At 56.7% G+C, this 14,594-nt stretch overlaps 4 pseudogenes; all 4 read right to left on the bottom strand.

Moving 5' to 3' along the window:
* Window positions 1-2,303: 2,303 nt before the first annotated feature.
* LOC147668711 (5.8S ribosomal RNA) lies at window positions 2,304-2,473 on the bottom strand (annotated as a pseudogene).
* Window positions 2,474-3,430: 957 nt separating this feature from the next.
* On the bottom strand, window positions 3,431-5,152 carry LOC147668710 (18S ribosomal RNA; annotated as a pseudogene).
* Window positions 5,153-8,285: 3,133 nt separating this feature from the next.
* LOC147668709 (5.8S ribosomal RNA) lies at window positions 8,286-8,455 on the bottom strand (annotated as a pseudogene).
* Window positions 8,456-9,412: 957 nt separating this feature from the next.
* Window positions 9,413-11,134, bottom strand: LOC147668708 (18S ribosomal RNA; annotated as a pseudogene).
* Window positions 11,135-14,594: the final 3,460 nt, after the last annotated feature.

Below are 14,594 nucleotides of genomic sequence, written 5' to 3'. Positions count from 1 at the left end.
TCTGGTTCATCGCTAGAGTCATTTTCAAAAACATTTGATGCTTGCAGTACATCATTTGCTGATTTTTTGCTCTTATCTCTTCTTTTTTCTGCAAATTGTTTTCTGTTTTTATTGTCAAAATGTAGAACCATCAGCGCATTATTATTTCTTTTGTTTTCATACACTTTCCAATTCAGCTGATAGCAGTATTTCTTCTTGTGACCATAATTTTGACGGTTTGCTGCTTGCTAGAGCTGCTAGTCTAGCCTCATTTTGCCCTCTTGGATGAGCATGCCGAGCATGTTGTGAAACCCAATCTGTGTTCCAAATCTGAGGTCACATAAGCTGCACAGGAACGGCAGTCTCCTTTTTGAGGTCTTCCTTTACATTTGGCATAATGACATGCAATATTGTGGTATTCGGCTTCTTTATCACATTTTGAGCAATACGTTTTGAGGTAGAAGCCTTTGTGCTTGTTGGAGATATGTTTTCTCAATTCTTTAAAAGTTCCCAATATGTCTCCACAAAAGTCACTTTTATACTTTTTGTTTGGGTATTTCTAATAAGTGACTTTTTGTGTAGTCACTTTTCTTTGTTATTACATCTTTGCTGACCTCGTACACATCGGGAAGATTTTCAAAATTTGTTGTACCAATGTCATTCTTGGCAGAGAAGGCCTCAAACTCGATGGATTCGCTGAGGTCTACTTTTGTGTCTTCAGCTACAGAGGGTGAACTAGGGCCTATATCGTGATCTGAATCGGTGTTGCTTGTTACATTGTTTGAAGCGGGTGCTGGATTGTCAAATTCGGTGAGGAGGTTAATGATTTCTCGAAAATACAGCACCCCTTTACGCCATCTTAACAGGGTTTATATTCTCCAGGAACTACCCCATCTGGAATTGGGTTTGTTTGCTTCGCCATTTCTCACTATCACGCTTGCCGCCATGATAGAACCTTGTGTGGGCTGTCTCTATAGAATTCTCTACGCAGAGTCGAGCTTTACAGAGGCAGTTACCAGCGGGACCACTGGGAGGTAAAGGCCACTACAACTGACAATAGGTTAAGAGGGTCATAGTTACTCCTGTTTACCTTCGCTTCATTGAATTTCTTCACTTTGATATTCAGAGCACTGGGCAGAAATCACATTGGGTAAACACCCGCCTCGGACCTTCGTGATGCTTGGTTTTAATTAAACAGTCAAATTCCCCTGGTCCGCACCAGTTCAAAGACAGCTGCTAGGCACCAGCCGAGGCAGAACGCCGGCCCAAGGAGGGGGCCCGAGGAGTGGCGACCACCGCCGCTGGAGTAATCCACAGGAAGGGCCTGGCTCACATCGAGAGTTGCTGCCACCCCGGAGGGCAGGGCCTCGTCCAACCATGGCACACGCCTCCGGGTACGGGGATCTGAACCTGACTCCCTTTTGATTGGCTGAGGGCAATGGAGGCTATTGCCATCACCTCCAAATGGCGCTCTCCCATCTCTTAGGACCGACTGACCCATGTTCAACTGCTGTTCACATGGAACCCTTCTTCGGCCTTCAAAGTTCTCATTTGAATATTTGCTACTACCACCAATATCTGCACCTGCGGCGTCTCTACCCGGGCCCTCGCCCTGGGCTTCCGTGCGCACTACTACTCATCGCAGCTTAGCCCCCGCTCCACGATCCAGCGCCATCCATTTTCACACTCCTTAGCAGATTCCAACTTCCATGGCCATCATCCTGCTGTCTAGATCAACCAACACCTTTTCTGGGGTCTGATGAGCGTCGGCATTGGGCGCCTTAACTCCGCGTTCAGTTCATCCTGCAGTGCCAGTTCTGCTTACCAAAATTTGCCCACTAGGCACTCGCATTCCATGCCCGGCTCCACACCAGCGATCCGGGCTTCTTACCCATTTAAAGTTTGAGATTAGATGAGATTGTTTTGGCCCCAAGCCCTCTAATCCTCGCTTTCACAGATAAAAGTGGGTGCTCCAAGCGCCAGCTATCTTGAGGGAAACTTCGGAGGGAACCATCTACTGGATGGTTCGATTAGTCTTTCGCCCCAAAACCCAGGTCGGATGATGATTTGCACGTCAGGACCGCTACGGACCTCCACCGGAGTTTCCTTTGGCTTCTCCCCTGTCCAGGCATAGTTCACCATATTTCGAGCCTGGGGGGGGACCGGGAACTGGCCCCGCTCCCTGCTGAGGCAGGGAAGCGGGGCTAGGTGCGCTGGTGGCATACCACCACAACAGGACCCGGTGAGGGAGCCTGCCTGGGGTGATCGGGGGGTCTGAGGTTGTAGGGTGACAAAGGGAAGTGGAGATAACCCCGCCATGCCCCCAGCCGTATCCCAGGGAAGCCCCAGGCGATTGACGATCGAACGTCCCAACCTGGGCCGTAAGGTGCGTTCGAAGTGTCGATGATCAATGTGTCTGGCAATTCACACCAATTCTCGCAGCTAGCTGCGTTCTTCATCGACGCGCAAGCTGAGTGATCCACTGCCAAGAGTCACAGGCAACTTTTCGAAAATGTTCACCCACCTGCGGGTGCAGCAGAGGTGGGAGGAAGGCATGCCGTCAGTCTGCAGCCAGCGCGGCGAGAAGGCCCGGGCGCCCCATTCAAGGCTTCCCCTCTGGGAGTCAGACTGCACTGTTAGGAGAAAAAAAGCGTTACCAGGAGTTCAGCCCGAGAATTCCCCCACCCACCCAGGGGGGGCTCCCAGAGCAGGCAGCCCCACCATTGCTGGTCCCTCCCTGAGTAACCAGGAGGGACCGCGCAAGTCTTCAAACCCCTCGCCCCACAGGACCGGGTCGAGACGGGTACCTGGCAATGAGGGAGGGTTGCCCCACCTACACGTCAGCTGTCCGGTGCTGAGCGGGCCCGAGCTGTGCTGGCGGGCTGGTGATTAGCCCACCACACCCTTGCCCAGGTCGAAAGTGCCAGAAGGGAAGAGCCAGGCGGCTCCCCAACCCACACGCCTCCCACCGAGAAGAGTCGGGATCCCCTCGCTGGCCTTCAGCTCCTTCTCTTCCAGGCGGCCCTGCCACGTAAGAAGGGTCGCTCCTCGGTTGGCCGAAACCCGGTCGGGCCGGGACTCGGGCACAGGAGAGCCCAGGTGGCAGCCGGGCCTTTCGAGGGGGGGTACGAGCCCGGGGAGGCACTGCCATTCGGTTCCCCCATGGGGTCATGTTGGGTGAGCGTGGGTTCCATCTTGGGAGGGCCTAACGCTGTGCCCCTCCCGGAAAGCTACCCCTGTCTCCGATCCCTCATGCGTCGGTCGGGTCCTCCATGGCGGAAGAGGCCCGCCGAAGCACCCGGGCCTCACCCAAGCGCCACATGCGACCAGGGACCGCTCCGCCTGCCGGAGCTCGCCAGGGCAGGGCCAGGCCTTGTGCCTGCGGTGTGCTTGCAGGAGGAGGCCGAGGGCTGCAAGCTGGTGCCGTCGGTCACTCAGGCTGCTCCGCTGTTAATGATCCTTCCGAAGGTTCACCTACGGAAACCTTGTTACGACTTTTGCTTCCTCTAGATAGTCAAGTTTGATTGTCTTCTCGGTGCTTCTCCAGGGCCGTTGTCGTCCCCAGCAGGGCCGATCCGAGGACCTCACTATACCATCCAATCGGTAGTAGCGACGGGTGGTGTGTACAAAGGGCAGGGACTTAATCAACGCAAGCTTATGACATGTACTTAATTATATTACATGTTCATGGGAAATAATTGTAATCCCCAATCCCTATCACAAACGGGGTTCAGCGGGTGACCCGCACCTGTCAGTGAAGGGTAGACACATGCTGATCCGTTCAGTGTAGGACGCGTGCAGCCCCCGGACATCTAAGGGCAACACAGACCAGTTATTGCTCGATCTTGTGTCGCTGAATGCCACTTGTCCCTCTAAGAAGTTGGACGCCGACCGCTGGGGGTCGCGTAACTAGTTCTTTAGCAGAATTAACCAGACAAATCGCTCCACCAACTAAGAACAGCCATGCACCACCACCCACAGAATCGAGAAAGAGCTATCAGTCTGTCAATCATTTCCGTGTCAGGGCCGGGTGAGGTTTCCCGTGTTGAGTCAAATTAAGTCGTAGGCTCCACTCCTGGTGGTGCCCTTCTGTCAATTCTTTTAAGTTTCAGCTTTGCAACCATACTCCCCCCCAGAACCCAAAGACTTTGGTTTCCCGGAAGATGCTCAGCGGGTCATGGGAATAACGCCGCCAGATCGTTAGTCGGCATCATTTATGGTCGGGACTATGACGGTATCTGATCGTCTTCAAACCTCCAACTTTCATTCTTGATCAATGAAAACATTCTTGGCAAACACTTTCACTTTGGTTCATTGTGCGCCGGTCCAAGAATGTCACCTCTAGCAGCACAATACGAATGCCCCCGGACATCCCTCTTAATGATGGCCCCAGTTCAGAAAACCAACAAAATAGAACCAGAGTCCTATTCCATTATTCCTAGCTGAAGTATTCAGGCGACCAGCCTGCTTTGAACTCTTTAATTTTTTCAAAGTAAACACTTCGGACCCCCAGGACACTCAGTCAAGAGCATCAAGGGGGCGCAGAGAGGCAGGAGCTGGGACAGGCGGTCCCTCGCCTCGCGACGGACCGCCAACTCGATCCCAAGATCCAACTATGAGCTTTTTAACTGCAGCAACTTTAATATACGCTATTGGAGCTGGAATTACTGTGGCTGATGGCACCAGACTTGCCCTCCAATGGATCCTCGTCAAAGGATTTAAAGTGTACTCATTCCAATTACAGGGCCTCAAAAGAATCCTGTATTGTTATTTTTTGTCACTAACTCCCCGAGTCGGGAGTGGTATCCGTTTCTCAGACTCCCTCTCCAGAATTGAACCCTTATTCCCCATTACCCGTGGTCACCATGGTAGGTACAGAAAGTACCATCGAAATTTGATAGGGTAGACATCCGAATGTACTGTCGCTGTCACGAGGACGTGCGATCGGCCCGAGGTTATCAAGAGTCACCAAAGCGGTGGGCGAGCTTGGATTGGTCTTGGTCTGATAAATGCACGCATGCCGGGAGGTCAGCGCTTGTCGGCATGTATAAGCTCTTAAATTACCACAGTTATCCAAGTACCAGATGGAGCGAACAAAGGAACCATAACTGATTTATTGAGCCATTCACAGTTTCACTGTACCAGCCGTGCTACTGCCAGGATCAACCAGGTAGCCGCACCTGCTGACAGGGTGGGTTCAGCCGCGTGTACCATCCCGTGACCAACATCTTTGAACATCCCCTCACGGGAGCCGGCTGGGAGAGAGCCCACCCGCCTGGGCGGGAGGGCTCGAAGGGTGGCCATCTGGACGCTCTGTACCCTAATGAAAGGGTGAGCGGGTGCCGGGGCATGTGGGTCCGAAGGCCATGGGGCTATGAGGGGGAGCCGATGGGCCCTCCGTCCCCAGGCTCGCAGACACCTTGACAAGCAGGCAAAGTGTCTGCAAGGGACCAACGAACCCCCGTCCAAGGCCCTTGGTGGTGCGGCAGGACGGAGGACAGGGCCCAGGGTGGAAGGGACTGTCCTGGGTCCAGGAGGGGCACTTGACCCCATTGGGGCTCACAGGGGCCTAGAGGTACAGGGGGAGCTCCCCAGGTCTGCGGGACCCTGTGCCGGGCACCCTGTCACACGGCAGGCCCAAGAACGGAGCCCGGGTTGGGGAGGCACCCTCCCAGGGCCCTCAGGGGCCACAGACGGAACTCCTGATCCCAGCCAAGCAGGGGGGGGCTCCCTGGGCATAACAAAACCACGTCTCAGGACTTTGGCAGAGAGGTAGGCTGGGGGACTGGGCCCAGGGCTGGAGCACCCGAGACAGGGCCCCTGGACCCAGCTGGGGCTGCCGGGCCCAGAGGTGCAGGGGAAACCTCCCCGGGCCTGTGGGACCCTGTGCCGGGCATCCTGCCATGTGGCAGTCCCATGGACAGCACCCGGAGCGGGGAGGCGGCCCTCCCCTGGGGCCCAGACTGGAGCTCTTGAACCCAGCCAATCAGGCGGAGGCTCCCCAAGCATGACAGAACCCCATCTTGGGCCTTTGACAGAGTGACAGACCGGGGGACAGGGCCCAGGACTGGATCACCTGGGCCCAGCGGGCCCCTGGTCCAAAGCCCGGGCTCCCAGGCCCACCAGGCACTATGGAACCCTGTCCCGAGCCCCTGGCGGAGCGGTAAACCGGGAGACAGAGTCCAGGGTGGGAGCGCCCTGCCAGGGGCTCGGATCCTGTCGGGGCTCCCATGCCCAAAGTCCAGGCCGAGGATGGAGCCCTCTTGGATGAGCATGCCGAGCATGTTGTGAAACCCAATCTGTGTTCCAAATCTGAGGTCACATAAGCTGCACAGGAACGGCAGTCTCCTTTTTGAGGTCTTCCTTTACATTTGGCATAATGACATGCAATATTGTGGTACTCGGCTTCTTTATCACATTTTGAGCAATACGTTTTGAGGTAGAAGCCTCTGTGCTTGTTGGAGATATGTTTTCTCAATTCTTTAAAAGTTCCCAATATGTCTCCACAAAAGTCACTTTTATACTTTTTGTTTGGGTATTTCCAATAAGTGACTTTTTGTGTAGTCACTTTTCTTTGTTATTACATCTTTGCTGACCTCGTACACATCGGGAAGATTTTCAAAATTTGTTGTACCAATGTCATTCTTGGCAGAGAAGGCCTCAAACTCGATGGATTCGCTGAGGTCTACTTTTGTGTCTTCAGCTACAGAGGGTGAACTAGGGCCTATATCGTGATCTGAATCGTTGTTGCTTGTTACATTGTTTGAAGCGGGTGCTGGATTGTCAAATTCGGTGAGGAGGTTAATGATTTCTGGAAAATACAGCACCCCTTTACGCCATCTTAACAGGGTTTATATTCTCCAGGAACTACCCCATCTGGAATTGGGTTTGTTTGCTTCGCCATTTCTCACTATCACGCTCGCCGCCATGATAGAACCTTGTGTGGGCTGTCTCTATAGAATTCTCTACGCAGAGTCGAGCTTTACAGAGGCAGTTACCAGCGGGACCACTGGGAGGTAAAGGCCACTACAACTGACAATAGGTTAAGAGGGTCATAGTTACTCCTGTTTACCTTCGCTTCATTGAATTTCTTCACTTTGATATTCAGAGCACTGGGCAGAAATCACATTGGGTAAACACCCGCCTCGGACCTTCGTGATGCTTGGTTTTAATTAAACAGTCAAATTCCCCTGGTCCGCACCAGTTCAAAGACAGCTGCTAGGCACCAGCCGAGGCAGAACGCCGGCCCAAGGAGGGGGCCCGAGGAGTGACGACCACCGCCGCTGGAGTAATCCACAGGAAGGGCCTGGCTCACATCGAGAGTTGCTGCCACCCCGGAGGGCAGGGCCTCGTCCAACCACGGCACACGCCTCCGGGTACGGGGATCTGAACCTGACTCCCTTTTGATTGGCTGAGGGCAATGGAGTCTATTGCCATCACCTCCAAATGGCGCTCGCCCATCTCTTAGGACCGACTGACCCATGTTCAACTGCTGTTCACATGGAACCCTTCTTTGGCCTTCAAAGTTCTCATTTGAATATTTGCTACTACCACCAATATCTGCACCTGCGGCGTCTCTACCCGGGCCCTCGCCCTGGGCTTCCGTGCGCACTACTACTCATCGCAGCTTAGCCCCCGCTCCACGATCCAGCGCCATCCATTTTCACACTCCTTAGCAGATTCCAACTTCCATGGCCATCATCCTGCTGTCTAGATCAACCAACACCTTTTCTGGGGTCTGATGAGCGTCGGCATTGGGCGCCTTAACTCCGCGTTCAGTTCATCCTGCAGTGCCAGTTCTGCTTACCAAAATTTGCCCACTAGGCACTCGCATTCCATGCCCGGCTCCACACCAGCGATCCGGGCTTCTTACCCCGTTAAAGTTTGAGATTAGATGAGATTGTTTTGGCCCCAAGCCCTCTAATCCTCGCTTTCACAGATAAAAGTGGGGGCTCCAAGCGCCAGCTATCTTGAGGGAAACTTCGGAGGGAACCATCTACTGGATGGTTCGATTAGTCTTTCGCCCCTAAACCCAGGTCGGATGATGATTTGCACGTCAGGACCGCTACGGACCTCCACCGGAGTTTCCTTTGGCTTCTCCCCTGTTCAGGCATAGTTCACCATATTTCGAGCCTGTGGGGGGACCGGGAACTGGCCCCCCTCCCTGCTGAGGCAGTGAAGCGGGGCTAGGTGCGCTGGTGGCATACCACCACAACAGGACCCGGTGAGGGAGCCTGCCTGGGGCGATCGGGGGGTCTGAGGTTGTAGGGGGACAAAGGGAAGTGGAGATAACCCCGCCATGCCCCCAGCCGTATCCCAGGGAAGCCCCAGGCGATTGACGATCGAACGTCCCAACCTGGGCCGTAAGGTGCGTTCGAAGTGTCGATGATCAATGTGTCTGGCAATTCACACCAATTCTCGCAGCTAGCTGCGTTCTTCATCGACGCGCAAGCTGAGTGATCCACTGCCAAGAGTCACAGGCAACTTTTCGAAAATGTTCACCCACCTGCGGGTGCAGCAGAGGTGGGAGGAAGGCATGCCGTCAGTCTGCAGCCAGCGCGGCGAGAAGGCCCGGGCGCCCCATTCAAGGCTTCCCCTCTGGGAGTCAGACTGCACTGTTAGGAGAAAAAAAGCGTTACCAGGAGTTCAGCCCGAGAATTCCCCCACCCACCCAGGGGGGGCTCCCAGAGCAGGCAGCCCCACCATTGCCGGTCCCTCCCTGAGTAACCAGGAGGTACCACGCAAGTCTTCAAACCCCTCGCCCCACAGGACCGGGTCGAGACGGGTACCTGGCAATGAGGGAGGGTTGCCCCACCTACACGTCAGCTGTCCGGTGCTGAGCGGGCCCGAGCTGTGCTGGCGGGCTGGTGATTAGCCCACCACACCCTTGCCCAGGTCGAAAGTGCCAGAAGGGAAGAGCCAGGCGGCTCCCCAACCCACACGCCTCCCACCGAGAAGAGTCGGGATCCCCTCGCTGGCCTTCAGCTCCTTCTCTTCCAGGCGGCCCTGCCACGTAAGAAGGGTCGCTCCTCGGTTGGCCGAAACCTGGTCGGGCCGGGACTCGGGCACAGGAGAGCCCAGGTGGCAGCCGGGCCTTTCGAGGGGGGGTACGAGCCCGGGGAGGCACTGCCATTCGGTTCCCCCATGGGGTCATGTTGGGTGAGCGTGGGTTCCATCTCGGGAGGGCCTAACGCTGTGCCCCTCCCGGAAAGCTACCCCTGTCTCCGATCCCTCATGCGTCGGTCGGGTCCTCCATGGCGGAAGAGGCCCGCCGAAGCACCCGGGCCTCACCCAAGCGCCACATGCGACCAGGGACCGCTCCGCCTGCCGGAGCTCGCCAGGGCAGGGCCAGGCCTTGTGCCTGCGGTGTGCTTGCAGGAGGAGGCCGAGGGCTGCAAGCTGGTGCCGTCGGTCACTCAGGCTGCTCCGCTGTTAATGATCCTTCCGAAGGTTCACCTACGGAAACCTTGTTATGACTTTTGCTTCCTCTAGATAGTCAAGTTTGATTGTCTTCTCGGTGCTTCGCCAGGGCCGTTGTCATCCCCAGCAGGGCCGATCCGAGGACCTCACTATACCATCCAATCGGTAGTAGCGACGGGTGGTGTGTACAAAGGGCAGGGACTTAATCAACGCAAGCTTATGACATGTACTTAATTATATTACATGTTCATGGGAAATAATTGTAATCCCCAATCCCTATCACAAACGGGGTTCAGCGGGTTACCCGCACCTGTCAGTGAAGGGTAGACACATGCTGATCCGTTCAGTGTAGGACGCGTGCAGCCCCCGGACATCTAAGGGCATCACAGACCAGTTATTGCTCGATCTTGTGTCGCTGAATGCCACTTGTCCCTCTAAGAAGTTGGACGCCGACCGCTGGGGGTCGCGTAACTAGTTCTTTAGCAGAATTAACCAGACAAATCGCTCCACCAACTAAGAACAGCCATGCACCACCACCCACAGAATCGAGAAAGAGCTATCAGTCTGTCAATCATTTCCGTGTCAGGGCCGGGTGAGGTTTACCGTGTTGAGTCAAATTAAGTCGTAGGCTCCACTCCTGGTGGTGCCCTTCTGTCAATTCTTTTAGGTTTCAGCTTTGCAACCATACTCCCCCACAGAACCCAAAGACTTTGGTTTCCCGGAAGATGCTCAGCGGGTCATGGGAATAACGCCACCAGATCGTTAGTCGGCATCATTTATGGTCGGGACTATGACGGTATCTGATCGTCTTCAAACCTCCAACTTTCATTCTTGATTAATGAAAACATTCTTGGCAAACACTTTCACTTTGGTTCATTGTGCGCCGGTCCAAGAATGTCACCTCTAGCAGCACAATACGAATGCCCCCGGACATCCCTCTTAATGATGGCCCCAGTTCAGAAAACCAACAAAATAGAACCAGAGTCCTATTCCATTATTCCTAGCTGAAGTATTCAGGCGACCAGACTGCTTTGAACTCTTTAATGTTTTCAAAGTAAACACTTCGGACCCCCAGGACACTCAGTCAAGAGCATCAAGGGGGCGCAGAGAGGCAGGAGCTGGGACAGGCGGTCCCTCGCCTCGCGACGGACCGCCAACTCGATCCCAAGATCCAACTATGAGCTTTTTAACTGCAGCAACTTTAATATACGCTATTGGAGCTGGAATAACTGTGGCTGATGGCACCAGACTTGCCCTCCAATGGATCCTCGTCAAAGGATTTAAAGTGTACTCATTCCAATTACAGGGCCTCAAAAGAATCCTGTATTGTTATTTTTCGTCACTAACTCCCCGAGTCGGGAGTGGTATCCGTTTCTCAGACTCCCTCTCCAGAATTGAACCCTGATTCCCCATTACCCGTGGTCACCATGGTAGGTACAGAAAGTACCATCGAAATTTGATAGGGTAGACATCCGAATGTACTGTCGCTGTCACGGGGACGTGCGATCGGCCCGAGGTTATCAAGAGTCACCAAAGCGGCGGGCGAGCTTGGATTGGTCTTGGTCTGATAAATGCACGCATGCCGGGAGGTCAGCGCTTGTCGGCATGTATAAGCTCTTAAATTACCACAGTTATCCAAGTACCAGATGGAGCGAACAAAGGAACCATAACTGATTTATTGAGCCATTCACAGTTTCACTGTACCAGCCGTGCTACTGCCAGGATCAACCAGGTAGCCGCACCTGCTGACAGGGTGGGTTCAGCCGCGTGTACCATCCCGTGACCAACATCTTTGCACATCCCCTCACGGGAGCCGGCTGGGAGAGAGCCCACCCGCCTGGGCGGGAGGGCTCGAAGGGTGGCCATCTGGACGCTCTGTACCCTAATGAAAGGGTGAGCGGGTGCCGGGGCATGTGGGTCCGAAGGCCATGGGGCTATGAGGGGGAGCAGATGGGCCATCCGTCCCCAGGCTCGCAGACACCTTGACAAGCAGGCAAAGTGTCTGCAAGGGACCGACGAACCCCCGTCCAAGGCCCTTGGTGGTGCGGCAGGACGGAGGACAGGGCCCAGGGTGGAAGGGACTGTCCTGGGTCCAGGAAGGGCACTTGACCCCATTGGGGCTCACAGGGGCCTAGAGGTGCAGGGGGAGCTCCCCAGGTCTGCGGGACCCTGTCCCGGGCACCCTGTCACACGGCAGGCCCAAGAACGGAGCCCGGGTTGGGGAGGCACCCTCCCAGGGCCCTCAGGGGCCACAGACGGAACTCCTGATCCCAGCCAAGCAGGGGGGGGGCTCCCTGGGCATAACAAAACCACGTCTCAGGACTTTGGCAGAGAGGCAGGCTTGGGGACTGGGCCCAGGGCTGGAGCACCCGAGACAGGGCCCCTGGACCCAGCTGGGGCTGCCGGGCCCAGAGGTGCAGGGGAAACCTCCCCGGGCCTGTGGGACCCTGTCCCGGGCATCCTGCCATGTGGCAGTCCCATGGACAGCGCCCGGAGCGGGGAGGCGGCCCTCCCCTGGGGCCCAGACTGGAGCTCTTGAACCCAGCCAATCAGGGGGAGGCTCCCCAAGCATGACAGAACCCCATCTTGGGCCTTTGACAGAGTGGCAGACCGGGGGACAGGGCCCAGGACTGGATCACCTGGGCCCAGCGGGCCCCTGGTCCAAAGCCGGGGCTCCCAGGCCCACCAGGCACTATGGAACCCTGTCCCGAGCCCCTGGCGGAGCGGTAAACCGGGAGACAGTGTCCAGGGTGGGAGCGCCCTGCCCGGGGCTCGGATCCTGTCGGGGCTCCCATGCCCAAAGTCCAGGCCGAGGATGGAGCCCGGGGTGGGGAAGGCGCCCTTCAGAGCTCTTGTACACAGCCAAGCAGGGGCAGGCTCCCCAGGCCTGGCGGAACCCTGTCTCAGGCCCCTGGCGGAGCGGCAGACCAGAAAACTGAGCCTAGGGCCCCTGGACCCCGTTGGGACTCCCAGGCACAGGTGAAGCCTCCCTGGGCCCGGGGCTCCCATCCCAGGCAAAACACCACATGTTGGGCTGGGGAGGAAGCACCGGACTGCGGGGTGGCGTCCTGGCCCCTTCGGCTGCCGGCTGAGGACCGCTAGGCCGAGAGGGGTTCCGGAGTACCCTGCCCTAGTAATACGGAGGAAGGGAACCCCCTTTCTGGTAGCCCATGCGAACCACAAGACTGAGGGGACCCAAGACACAGATGCGCCTGACCTCCTGGAGCCCTGGCTGTGATCGGGTAAGCAAACGAGCCCCCGTCGGGACTTCCAGTGCAGCCCGGCCATCTGGTCGCCCCTTTGGAAAGCATTGCGCGTGGCCAGAAGGCTGAGGAGAAAGGTGCGGGCAGATGGCCGGACCCGAAGGACACCAATCAGCCTGCCCAAGCCTTCGCGGGAGGGCTCCCCCCTGCCCTTTAGAGGGCTCGAGGGCTCTGTGTCCCGGAGGCTCGGAGACCCAGGCTGAGACTCGGACCCGGGGCTGCGGACAGGGGCCCCCGACAGACCTCCGACCCGGGGTGCCCCAGGCTCCTTGACAGGCGGGCGAAGCAGGAGGGATGTTTGCCCAGGCTCGATGGACCCCAATCCTGGGACCATGGTGGAGAAGGGGGACAGAGCCCAGTCCCCTGGGCCCGGCCGGAGATCTAGGGCCGGCATGCCCAGGGGAGGCCTCCCCAAGGCCCACAACCCAAGCGCCCAGCCACGTGGCAGGCCCAAGGATGGAACCCGAGGTGGGGAGGGCACCTTCCACCTCATGGCCACCTAGGGACCCTGCCGGAGCTCCTGAACACAAGCTGAGTTGGGGAACTCCTGATGGGCCCTGGGTCCATGGTGGAGCGGAAGACGGAGCCCAGGGTAAGGAGCGACTGGCCAGAGCTCTCGGGCCCAGACGCCCAAGGGAGGACCGCCCGGTCCCGATGGAGCCTATACCGGGCACTATGCCACGCAGCGGGTCAGAGGACGGAGCCCTGGACGGGGAGGGAGGTTTTTACCCAGCCCTAGCCCATCTGGTCGCTGGCTGACAGCCCCCAGCCCTCGAGTGGTTTCAGCGTACCCTGTCCCTAGCATTCTGGAGACAGAGGGAACCCAAGGCGCAGTCACGCCCGACCTCCAGGAGCCCTGGTTGGGGTCACGGTGCAAGCGAGCCCTCATCGGGACCTCCAGGGCAGCCCGGCGTTCTGGTCGCTCCATTGGAAAGCATTGTGCTAGACCAGATGGCTGAAGAGAAAGGCGCAACCAGATGGCCAGGCCCAAAGGATGCCAATCTGCCCACCCCAAGCCTTCGTGGGAGGGCTCCTGCCTGCCCGTTGAAGGGCTTGGGGGCTGTGCGTCCCGGGGGCTCGGAGACCCCGGCTGGGTCTCTGGCCCAGGGCTGCGCATGGGGGTCTCCAACGGATCTCCGACCTAAGGTACTCAGGTAGGCAAACAAGCCCCCATTGGGACTTCCAGGGCAGCCCGGCCATCTGGTTGCCCCACTGGAAAGCATTGCGCACAACCAGATGGCCACGAGAGAAACGGCGCAACCAGATGGACCCAAAGGACTGTCATCAGCCCTCCCTGGGCCTTAAAGGAAGGTCTACAGCCCGCCCTTGGAGGGCTCTCGTTCCCATGGGCCAAATAGAGTCCTTAGCTGGGTCTCAGGCACGGGGCTGCGAGGGTGGACCCTGAACAGAACTCTGACCCCGGGCCCGCAGGCACCTTGACACGCAGGCGAAGCGAGGGAGGCTTGCCCTGGCCCGATGGACCCCCGTGCCGGGCACATGGACCCTCGGCAGGACACAGGACTGGGGCTCCCGCACCCTGGGGCCCCCCATACAAGAAATAAAGTAAGACTCAGTCCGCTCGGAAGAGACGGAGAAACATGGCCAGTACTAGCGGCCTATACGCCACATCCTGACATTGAAACGATGCCAAGATGAGACTTACTTACACTTCATAAAAATGAATAAACCTTTAGCGAAACTTGACACCGTTCGTGATGAGGACACTCACAGTTCAGCCAACAACGACTACACCAACAGGTCCGACTCAAACATCAACAACTAAAATGACACCACAAACATTCCACGCGGTAATGGGTAAAATGCCCACTAAACATGAAAAAATGCCATTTTGGGTGGCTCAAAAAATAACAGAGCTAGAGGCGGTATTTCCAAACACCAGCCTGCATGAAAAACACAGACTCTTAACAATTT

Source organism: Lissotriton vulgaris, unplaced genomic scaffold (genome assembly GCF_964263255.1).
Source record: "Lissotriton vulgaris unplaced genomic scaffold, aLisVul1.2 SCAFFOLD_736, whole genome shotgun sequence".
In the NCBI taxonomy this organism is placed as follows: Eukaryota; Metazoa; Chordata; class Amphibia; order Caudata; family Salamandridae; genus Lissotriton; species Lissotriton vulgaris.
This window is presented reverse-complemented; position numbering and strand designations above follow the sequence as displayed.